This window comes from Gymnodraco acuticeps, unplaced genomic scaffold, assembly GCF_902827175.1.
Source record: "Gymnodraco acuticeps unplaced genomic scaffold, fGymAcu1.1, whole genome shotgun sequence".
NCBI lineage: Eukaryota > Metazoa > Chordata > Actinopteri > Perciformes > Bathydraconidae > Gymnodraco > Gymnodraco acuticeps.
The window spans coordinates 329,081-341,172 of NW_022991766.1; positions in this window are offsets into that span (position 1 = coordinate 329,081).

Genomic DNA, 12,092 nt, shown 5'->3' on the forward strand with positions numbered 1-12,092 from the left:
CTTAAACTCCTTTTCTTTAAAGTAATATACATTAAATACAAAAAGGCAAATAGATTTGTTAACGAGCTCCAGGAGTATATTTACGATGTGCTAATCATACCTCTTCAGTGCATTTGAATGAACTGGTTACAAGCCTATGAAGGCAGATTATCTTATTTATTACAACATAATCATAAGGTATAGATCAGAAAATAACAGTAACATCACGTCACATTTACAGAAAACGCTGTAAAGAAAACTCAACCGCATAATTGTTCACACTCTTCTATATCAGTGCCCTGATGAGCATACATCGCCCCGTGCTTATGTGTTTATGGTCCTGTATAATGGGTTTTATGAGACAAATGTTGGCAGCAGGAGACCATCGCCAACCAATTAAATCGCTCGGTTAAACCCTCTGGTTCTCTGTAAAGGATATTTCAAATTCCTTAGCTGTAAACGTTCATTCTTCTTTAAAGTCGCCTGTATAATGTTCTTAATATCAGAATTTGAATATCGATAATATCTTTTAATAGGAGCAAGATGCCATCCCCAGGATTGATTTGATTAACTTCTTCCCTTCTATCAAACTAAACAGACTTCTTCCTGTAAATACATTATTAGTTCTGTTATTTACTAGTACGGCAGCTGAACAGATATATTTGTATGTGTATGATTAATCCGCCCTTTGCTAATAGCTTGTTTTGTAGCTTGGATGTGTTTTCATGGTCTTCATTTGAAATGTGTTTTAGTTAGGTGTGAAAGTGTTGAATTTTAAAACCGTCTTTGTGGGTAAACATGTTTGTTTTGTTTTTCTTTCATTTTAATCCTACTGTTTTCTTTCTTTTGATTATGTAATTTGAAAGCCATCGCCTAAATGTGCTGTAGGAAAAAGAGATTTCTGTCTGTCTGTCGTCTGTCACCTGATGTGTGAAGGGTTTTGTTTTAGTAATGACATTTGGTTGTTTTACAAAAATACAATTGACATTTTCTGGATTATGACTAGTAGATAGTATCTACCGTAGTATCAGAATAAAGTCATTCTGGTATATTATTTATAATGTCTATGATCCCTCTGTTTTGCCCTCTGTTGAACATCTGCGTCGCGAGAGATATGTCAATGCAAATTAATTGTCATACACTGTAATATTGGTATGAGTAGATTATGCATTTTGCCCGTTTAGTCAAATTGTTTTAATTAGTTTATGCATGAATGCTCCTGGTGGATATTCATATATAGCTTGTGAGACATATCCATCCATTTCTTTCTTTGTATTTACCTGAATAAAGTGAATTCCAGTTGCTTTTGAGTCCAACATTTTGAAACTGGTATGACAAATATGAGTCTTCTGAATTATTTTACTATTGCAAACTTTTGGTAAACAGGTACTCAACATACTGTGTTCTGTGTTTTCCACATTAAGTATATTTCCTGATCAAAGATATTATTTTAAAGGGGACCTATCATGCAAAATGCACTTTTTGATGTCTTTTATACATAAATATGTGTCCCCGGTGTGTCGGGGAAGTCACTTAGCATCAGAAAATAAAACCCTCTCTCTTTTCCTCCGTACCCAAATCTCTAAAAACGGGGGAACAACGGAGCTGATCCAGATTTGCGTCTGATATATCTGAAATGTAGGCTGGCTTTACACCCACGGCCCTATCAGAAACAATGCCCGACTGTTTTGGACGTAATATGGTCGGTTTATGTTTACATTAGCATCGCTAACACTCAGAGCTAACCTGTACTGGAGAGCATGTGTGTGAAGAAGCAGGAAATAAAAAGGAACTCACCTTGTGGTATAACCGGCAAGAGAGAAAGCCTTTGAGCTCCAAAGTGTTTCAGAGAGAATCCTTGATAATCCATGATATGGCGTTTCATCACGGCAGTATTTAGTTTAGACAGTAGCTGCCGGGTCCCGCATGAGCTCAGCCCCCTCCTTTTTTATTTTTAAAGCTTTATACCCCAAATCAGCACTTTTGAAACAGGAAGTGAAATAGAGGGATATGAGGCATGGCTAGAATGGGTGATCTGTTTGGTATTTTGAGTAAAACACTTCATAGACATGTTTTTTTATATATCTGAGACCTATGCTATTGCCTAAAAATAGCATGATAGGTGACCTTTAAATTACATTTAGTGAGTATTTTCACATTTAATTTGTGACCTCTGTGGTCAGGGTAACTTAATCACTTTTATTTTCCTCCTTTTGAAAGAGAGGTGGATCATCACAGCAGCTAACCTGTGTTTCTGAGACAAAAGAAGAAACAGTCCACTCTGTGAGGGACAGACAGGACAAATGTGAGTGGACAGTATGATTCGACTGGAGGTTATTGACCACTTTTTAATGTCATATTTAATATTATACAGATGAAATGCCACCATGACCAAAGAAGAAGCTATAAGCACACTAAGCCTAGGCTAAAAAGATTGCTGTTGGTGATGTTGCTCATCACTTCATAGACTGTTAACTTTCATATACCATTGACCTATTTTGTGAAATCGCATGTTAGTAGGTTTTAAGCTGGTGTTTTGCAGTTTATTAGATATTTGACTGCATTATTCTGCTGCCTAAACTTCAGAGTTACAAGTCGACGAGACGTGTAATTGCAGCACATAGCAACTGTTAAAAAGCATCCTTGGCAGCATTGTATTTTCATATAGCCTACATTTAACATGTTTGCAACACAGAATCTGTTCCCATTATGTTCTCATTGGTTATAGAGAGAAGACAAAAAAGATCAAGCTGGATATTTTTTCCTTATTAGCAAAATAACACAATTTAACATTTTCTTCTGAGGATATGTTTAGAATAAAATAATGCAGGAAAAACTCATTTCAGTTAAAAACATTATTATACAGCGTTATTCTTCCACCGGATTAAATCCATTGTCAAGATATTACTCTCTTACGCATATTCTATGTTAGCAATGGAGGACAAAACATTAAAATACCTTTAATACATCATATTTTCCTGGCCTCCATGAAGTGGATAAACCATTAAAGCACCTGACAGTAATTTAAATGTATATAGAGGCATGCAAGGATCATTTTAAGACATTCTTGAAAAAATTGCGAACCTTCCCTTTAATTTCAATCACCACCCATGTTTGATATCACCACTGGATGGCACTGAAGCCCAGACGTTAACTTCAAAGACTTCCTAATGATATAAATTGATTAAGCGCTTACCTGAAATGTGAGTCAAGCATTACTTCACAGCCAGCTGAACGCTTTTTGCCGCGAGGAAGTGAGGCGGATGCAGCCACGGCGGCACGTGGAAATCCCCCTTTGTGGTCGACTCGAATTCCAGTCCAGGGTTAGACTGAACCAGCCTGGAGGTAATGTCACACACACACACACACACACACACACACACACACACACACACACACACACACACACACACACACACACACACAGACTGCAAAACCCCAAAGCGCAAACTGGTATATATAAAGAATAATAGGCCTACAAGTTGACCTGTGTACCTCAGTGATGCATCCATACAAAAAATGCAGAGTTTGACTCCACTTGAGCAATTAAAATGTTGTGCATGTCTCACGCAAGAGAAGGGAGGTGAGAATAGGATTTTGCTTTGGTGAATGGACTGTATTTGTTAAGCATTTGACATTTGCAAGTCAGCATTCACCTATTCACACACATTCAGACAGAGGCTGCCACACAAGGTACCACCTGTTCAGGGAGAATACTAGGCCCAATTCCAAACTGACCCCTACACTTCCACTGAGAATAGATTAAACCGCCGTCTCCAGTAAATAAAGCTCCCTTTCCTAAGGTGTTGGATGTAAATACAGCGGCAAACTTTGGTACGAACTCTTCACTCTTTCGACAAAGCAGGAACTGTCGTAACTTTTCATAACCATGGTTAAGAATGAGCATTTCTCTGACAAAAAAAAACATTGCAATAGGGCCATATTCACACAGTTAGCCATGCCATCTTTGTATCTTGCCCAAAGACACATTGACATTCTAGATAGAGGACCACTGTCTCCCTCCTGAGCCACAGTTTCTCTGACCTGTGTATTTCAGGGATACAAAGTACTATTGACACTTGCAGAGTTTAATTCCACTTGAGATAATAAAACTGTCTGGATGGCTCGATGCCCTAATAGCTATACGTGAGAATATGTGTTACTTTTGTAATTCTTGTGAACCGACCCTTTAATGGTGCTTCTTATTCTGTTATTGTTAGTGCCTCGGTGTACCAGTAACAGCTCTCAGGGACCGTGCAGGTGTGTGTGCAGGTGTGTGTGCATGTGAGCTGCTGGTAGCACGGCAGTACATGTGGCAGCCAAACACAACATTAGGGAAATATCGACCTTTTCTCTAATCCTGCAGTCACACGATATGGGACAGGAAGGTCAGTCAGAGACGCCTCCCTCTGAGGACCATCTCTTCCCCCAGTGTGTGTGTGTGTGTGTGTGTGTGTGTGTGCTTGCTCTTAGAACAGGTGTGTTTTGTTTGTGACTGAGTTTATGCCCCCTATGAAGAATGTCTGATTGAAGCGCAGTTTTGTATAAAATAGCCTCAATCAGCCATCTGCCTTATTAAAAGCCTGGATAATGTGTATTTTGGTAGAGGGGGGTGGATTAAATAGTCTTTCATCCACAGTGAATCATTTGTAATCTTCAGGGGCAATTTAGCACGAATAAAACATCCTTGGCATGTGAGTTTTTATCAAAGGTTTAGAGACACAAACGACAACATTTGTCGAGGAGATGAAGTAGAAAATAAGTGAATTATAAAGTTGTTTTTGGTCATTAAAACAATCTTTTGTAAGAAAAACACAGAAAAACCTTTTAATTGATTATAAAGGGGCTCTTTAATGCTTATTAGGGCTTTCTCTTTCCTGTGTGATATCGTTTTGTGTGTGCATGTAAATGGTCTGCAAAGGGTAGAGTCCCAAAGTTTCCTCCAGAGGGATTTTTTCTCCCACACCATGATATAAAAGTGACTGATAATATATGTTAATGCGAAATAAATTGACTAAAATGCAAGAGGAGAACACAACATGAGAACACAACATACTCCCAGGGAACTTTTGATAAAAAAAAAAAAACTCGCATCCAGGTCAAAGGTCATTGCGGCTTAGCTATTTATAAATGAAGCAAAACGATCTTGACAATCTGTTCTCACTATTCACATGTGCTTGAAGGAACAAGCACTCAAAATTAATGATAACATTCAGATGTATTTGATCACCACTTCTTCTTCACGTCCTTTTGTTAATATGGCGTGTAGCAACTAGTATCAATTAAGCCACACATTACTATTTGATACAATCACCTGTGTTGCTGCCAGGAGTATAACTCCACATGCTTCTCCCAGACGTCTTGGAAGTGTCAGTATATCTTTCCTAAAGACCAGGCCCTCTTTTCCATGAATCCGAGGCACAGATTATGCAACCTCATCCTACACTGTTCTTTAAACTGCCTTCGGGGAATGCTAACACTACTGTCAGACTGACACTCCACTCACAACGCCTCAGCCTGCATTTTTACTACTCCAGTTTTGATAGCTAAAAGCACTGGTGGATGTCAGACTAAACCCACTGTACTTAACATGTTTTAAGTAATGTCACCTTATAAATCTTTGTGTTGTTATATATTTATTTAAGTGTGAACTATTATTGTTCAGGTGTTGTTTTACTGCATTAGTAATTCTGCAAAAGGGTTTTACCTACAGGAAATATAATTGAGGACAATATTTTCATCTCTGGTGGAAAGAAATGTAAGGTCATGTCTCTGCAGGCATGTACATTTCCGCCCTCTTTTTTCTCACGACCCAAAAGTCTGTAAAAACCTCACTTCACGACAACAGGTGTTGTTAACACGTGTTAATACTATATAATAATTCTGCGTTGAGTACAGTACAGTAACTGGTGAAAAGTGTTATTATAAGAAAGGGTGAAGTTGGAAAGCAGATCCGTATTTGTCCGCCAAAATGGGACATGCAGATGTGTAGAAAAATATTTCTTCATGTTGTCGAATCTGCACTTTGGCGGCTCCAAGTGGCAGTGAAAGATAACTTGGATTTCTTTGGACTTAAATACCCTTTATCAGCCATGTACTTTGACATCATGTGATTTGGACGGATGGCCAAATGTTGTATTTTTTAAGATTGTGTCTTTTGTGTCCTGAAGCATTAGATAGATGGACTTTTATTAATCCCTCGTGGGGAAATGGTTTCTCTGCATTTGACCCGTCCTAGTGTTAGGAGCAGTGGGCTGCCATTTTGAACGGCGCCCGGGGAGCAGTGTAGGGAACGGTGCCTTGCTCAGGGACACCTCTGTAGCACATGGTCTTGCCGGGACTTGAACTGGTGACCTTCCAGTTGCCAAGCCAAGTCCCTATCGACTTCGCCACCACCGCCCTAGCCAGGAACATTTCAATTGACACACGAACACGGCAAAACACAGCCTTTTTACAGGAAATATATTCAAATATGTCTTGAGAGATCCATGATTTTTTTCATTAGAAAATCATGGATCTCTCAGAAAATGTCTGAAAAGATGTCAAACCGTCTATCACTGGCATGTTCGAGTGAGCATGTTTTTTTTAAAGTGTCTGTTCCCTCGGGTAGTTTGTAACACATCAAACTAAAACTAGTCCTCCACCCCCCAACACGTAGACGCCCATCCCTCCCATGACAATTGTTTTGACCTTTGCTCTGAGGAAATAAGGCCGTCTGTGCTTGATGTGACAGGTTGGCACATCACCTGGATACAAGCAAATAAACGAACACAGGGGAACAAATATCAAGGGAACATTTCAGAGAGCTTTCAAAATGGAACAATGACTTTGCCCTGAGGGGGAAAAAGTGATCATGCTGGTATGTTTATATTAGACGAAAAGGAAGCCATCATTGTCATCACCAGTGATTTTCTCTTTCACAGCAAGATTTTGACAGTTGACTGTATCTTAATAACAATTCCTTCTATGTATAAGTCAATTGTCACGGGTTGATGCGCTTATGTAAACATTTTCCTTCACAAAAAAGCAGACAACTCTTTGCCTGTCAGGATTTGTGAGCTATTTTTACTTATTTATAATCTATTTATATGTGAATGAAGACTTTGTACACTATTGTCCAATTATCTCAAGTGCTGTATTCATATTTGTTTAGCTGCTATTGGCAACATGTAGGGGATGACAGGGTGTGGATGTGCGAGGGTTGTTCATTCAGGGATTGAGAGCACTTTAGCGAAACAGACATCAGGGGAAGTAATTGTGTAAATTAGAGGAAGAGGTGGGGGAGTTCATCATCCACCTTCCCGTAAGCTAAGATCCTGGCCCAGTAAAACACAGCCCAGTTGGTACAGCGATAGGACATGCGGTTATTAATACAGAAGAGGGAGGTGCGCTCGCCTCGACAAGCGCCAACATGCGAGCGCATTACCTCTACTGCTGCTATGGCAAAGATGTGAGCTGCATTCCTCTGCCCACAAACTTTTTTCCTCTGACATAGAGGAGAGGCTTCTCGGAGTTAGACTCAGATCAGGGGGAGTTTGAGGGCTTAGTCGTTGCTAAAGAGAACTCACCTTTTTTCTGTGGCCTCATCTCCCACATTTTTATCTCCCTATGATTATACATGCATGACGATTTTGGAAAAGTAGCTTTTGCCATGTACTGTATAGCGACCTATAAAACATCTGTGTGGATATATAGTCGGAAAATATGTTGTTATTTCTGTTACCTGTTCAGCAAACGTAGAATCAGAAAGCGTATGACTGAGAGTAAAGTGGCAGCTCAGATGTTTTTGAGAAAATTACAATTGCTTAATTGTATTAGACTCTGTCATGTTTGGTAACCATCACTATGACCTGGACTTGTTTGAATGTACCACGCTCTGAAGCACTTGACTTAAAACATATTAGAACAACCCATATGAATAATCAAATGTGTGCCTTCAAACAGGAAATGAAAAGGTTAAATCCTAACTAGAAATATTTCAAGGCCCCGTTGGATTACTTGAAGCCAAAATACCTCGTGTTATTCATCCAAAATGTTAAAGCCAGAAGAGCATTTTTGGATTCTGATTAATTTTCTTGTAAATTCCCTTTTCCCATTGATAAGGGCCTACCTTGTTGTAAAGACTTATCGTGTGAAACCTTTTGATTGTAGTCCTCAAACCTTTACACTGGCTTCCTGTGTGTCAAAGAATAGATTTCAAAATACTGCTGCTGGTTTATAAAGCACTGAATGGTTTAGGCCCAAAATACATTTCTGACCTCCTGCTAAATGATGAACCATCCAGATCTCTCAGGTCTTCAGGGACTGGTCAGCTTTCTGTCCCCAGAGTCAGAACTAAACATGGAGAAGCAGCGTTCAGTTATTATGCTCCAAATATCTGGAACAAACTCCCAGAAACCTGCAGGTCCGCTGCAACTCTGACTACTTTTAAATCCAGGCTGAAGACTTTTCTTTTGTCGCTGCTTTTAATTCAAACTGAGCCGTTGTGTTTCGTTTTTGGTTGATGAACATTTGGGGCTACTAACCCCAGGGAATCAGTGTCTGGGGTCTTTGTCCTGGCTGGCTTTCTCTGTGTGCTGCTCGGGAAGTATGTGCCATACAAGCGTACACAGCTCATGTTCAGAAGAAACCTTAAAGAAAGGCATCAGTAAAGTGGAACTTCTGTGTGAACTATTCATATCTTAAAATGCACTAACTTTTTATTCATGTACTTTTTCTTTTAATGTTTCTTTTATTATCTTTTCTTTTTAATGACTGTTTTTAAATGCCTTTGTCTGAATGCCTTTCATTTTTGTAAAGCACCTTGAATTGTCTTGTGTTGAAAGGTGCTATATAAATAAACTTGCCTTGCCTGCCTCAAACAAGATATTGATGGTTTAAAATTATGAATACATTTTCAAACATCTTAGGCTGCTTCAACATTTACACTTATGAAACCTTCTTACAATCACTCAAACTGTATTTCGTCTACATTCTGAAGGAAGTAATACTTGTTATTGCCTCTATCTTGCTCTTGGTCATTAATAGATCCCTTATTATCAGTAAGGTACCTAACTTTTAAAAGAATGCCATCACGAAGCCCCTAACTCTGATCCTATTGTCCTACGAGGCTGCCTAAAAGCAGCTCTTAAGCTAGGTGTGAAACTCGCTCAGAAAAGTGAAACCTGGCCTCCCTTCTGCAGTCAGGCTTAGGAGGGGAGCCTGGGTGGGTTAAGCCCAAAGAAACAAGAAGTGGCTGCTGCCCTGTGAAAGCTTTCCTGACCTTGGGTCAAGTTTGGGTGTCGGACGGGTTTAAAATCTGGTAGCAGGCACAACTGGAGGCCTTGGTGTGCCACTGAGACAACTGGAGTTGGGTCGTACTTTGTTGCTTTCATGGTGGTGGGCAAGCCACAGTACTGTAAGTGTGAAAGATGGAGCAAATGTGTCCAGTGCGGATGCGCCAGCCACGGTTTCAGAAGGTCCCTGATCAATACTGTAATAAGAACTAATAGGGTCATAAGTGTTTGAGGAAGACTAGAAAAAATACTTTTGTTTGGCCCCGCTAGAGTTCTAACAAACTGTATGACTAAATTCAGGAAGAAGGGACATTGCTAAAATTGTTCTCTGCAGATAAGTAATGATCTTGTTGTTACCTGACCAGAAGGCCTCTGTGGAGGAGCAGAGCCAGTAGACTCAGGGGATCTTGTCTAGCTTTCTGTCAGAGGTCACAGTTCAAATGCTCCCTATAGGATTAGGGTTAGGTAGCAGCATGGTAAAAACACTTCTGATGTGACTCTGAATATCATAAGTCTTGCTTGTTTGACTTGCCTTTATAGTGTTTAAGTCAGGACAGGGCTGATGGAATACAAAGCAAATGTGGTGATTATTCATTTATGAAAACAGTTCTAACCAATTATCATTTCAGTAAAAATGTATCCTACAAACGGTTACATTAACGTGACCACAGGTAGAAGTTTACTTCCATTGTAGTTTACCAGTTTATTTCAACTGAAAGCACATTTGTCTTTTTCACACTTGTCTGTCCGAGATCAGTTGCAGCCCTAGGCAGCAATTCTATCATGATTTGACAGACAAGCCTCACTCAAACCAGTGTGGTTCAACAAGGTAATTTGTCACTTCCCTAACTTCAAAAAGCTGATATTGTGTAATGACTTTAGCCCCGAGCTCTGTGTGCACCTTGCAGTTTGTCTCTCTTAATATCTCTTCCAGCTTCCCTTTTATTCTCTACAAAGTTTTAACAAGGGCTTTCATTTGAACAAACCCTCACACAAATGACATTACATTACATGACACTTTTATCCAAAGCGACTTACATACTCAATACTGTGGGCAATCCCCACAGGAGCAATTTGGGGTGAAGTGTCTCAGGGACACAACCACATGCTGACTGCAGTGGGGTTTGAACCTGTGACCCCCTGATCCAAACACCAACGCACAACCCACTGCACCACACGCCTCCGTGTTGGTTGTATCTGTCTTGAGTGTCTGGGTAAGAGCATGACTTGCAATAAGAGATAAAAGCAAACCAAAAATGCAACTTTGTTTCTTTATTTGAAACATGAAAAAAGAAAAACACATAATAAACATTACAATGATACTTCAAGTATTCGATTGTCACTGTATGTCCTTACCACTAGGTAGGAGGAAATGCAGGAATAGGATACTACTTTATGCTAAGTGTTTCAACCTATAGAAGTTTGAAGTGCCTCTTGAAGACACAGACACAATAGATCGACCATGTGTTCCTCCCCTCACTGGTAGGCAAAGCTTCAGGGCTGTAGACAGTTATGATTCACATTTTAAAAAAAAAATTGATTTCACAAGAGGAGTATGGAGGAGGGATGACTTACAATTGGCAATGCAACACCTCCCACACTTGATTTTGGTTGAGCTAATGCATTTCTTGACCCACAACACATTTTTTTACCAACACTGCAATTGGCTCTACCCTGATGTACTGGTTTGACTGCTTTTATTTAAGCTTAGCTACTCCTTTTTTCATTTTCCTAATGTATGTATTTATGCTACCAGTTATGACAAGGAGACACACATTTCCAATACAATACAAATGTTCCGACAAAGTAGTCTATTGACTTTAAATAACAGCAACAACATATTTTGTTATTTTTGTAAATTGATCACCGGAAAAGTCTTGAAATACCACGATATGGTCAATTTCAAGGTACATTGGTTTCGTTAGTATTGATTTGAAATCACAGGCAAATCATTTAAAGAAAAACATGTTTCTTTGCAGACGACAACACCCTACAGGTAACCGATCCTCTGCTCAATAAACAACCTAGACCACTGACCCATGTGAGTTTTGTTGACAGGCCCTGCCTTGTTTATTGTGGATCAGGGTGAAACTAAGTGAACCTAATACACAAATACAACAAAGCAAACTATTCCACCTTGGTTCAGAGCAAAAGTCACCTCACACTTCACAAGTGCAAACCTCCAAGATGGTTTAAGACGCTGAAATACCCAGCTAACTTGTTATTATTGCATGGTGCTGAATGAAAGTGCACATATATACAGCAGATATTCTTTTATTGTACTTTTGACGTTTCAGGGTTTATGAATGTTTAGACCGACTGCATTTCTAATACCAAAGCCTTTTGTAAAGTATTTAGTATTTTCCAGGAATGGATCACACAAAGCATTCATATCTGTGTACAGGAATACATGCCCCAGAAACATTTCCAGGTGAAATTCAGCACCACAGGATCCAGTGTGATCTCAGCATGCTTTGACAGTGAGACTACATCAATCATATTTTATGTTATCTCTCACACTGTCTAAATGCAGCGTACGGTATTTATTTGAAAGAAATGCCGTACGCAAGAGCAGAAACAGCCATATCAAAAGCTGGATGGGTGTGGAAGGGTCCGGCCTTTTTCTCGGTGGGTGGAGGTACCAGCCTGCCTTCCCTTTGTACATCTTACATCTGGAACGGGCACATTTTTTTCCCCTCTATGCCAAATAACATCTGCAGCTAAAAAGCCAGACAGGTAGTTAGAGTTGATTGGTCATGGTTGGATTTTCTCTCTCCCTTTTCTTTTTCTATGTTGCTCTCTCTCTCTCTCTCTCTCGCTCCCTCCCTTTTTCTTCTA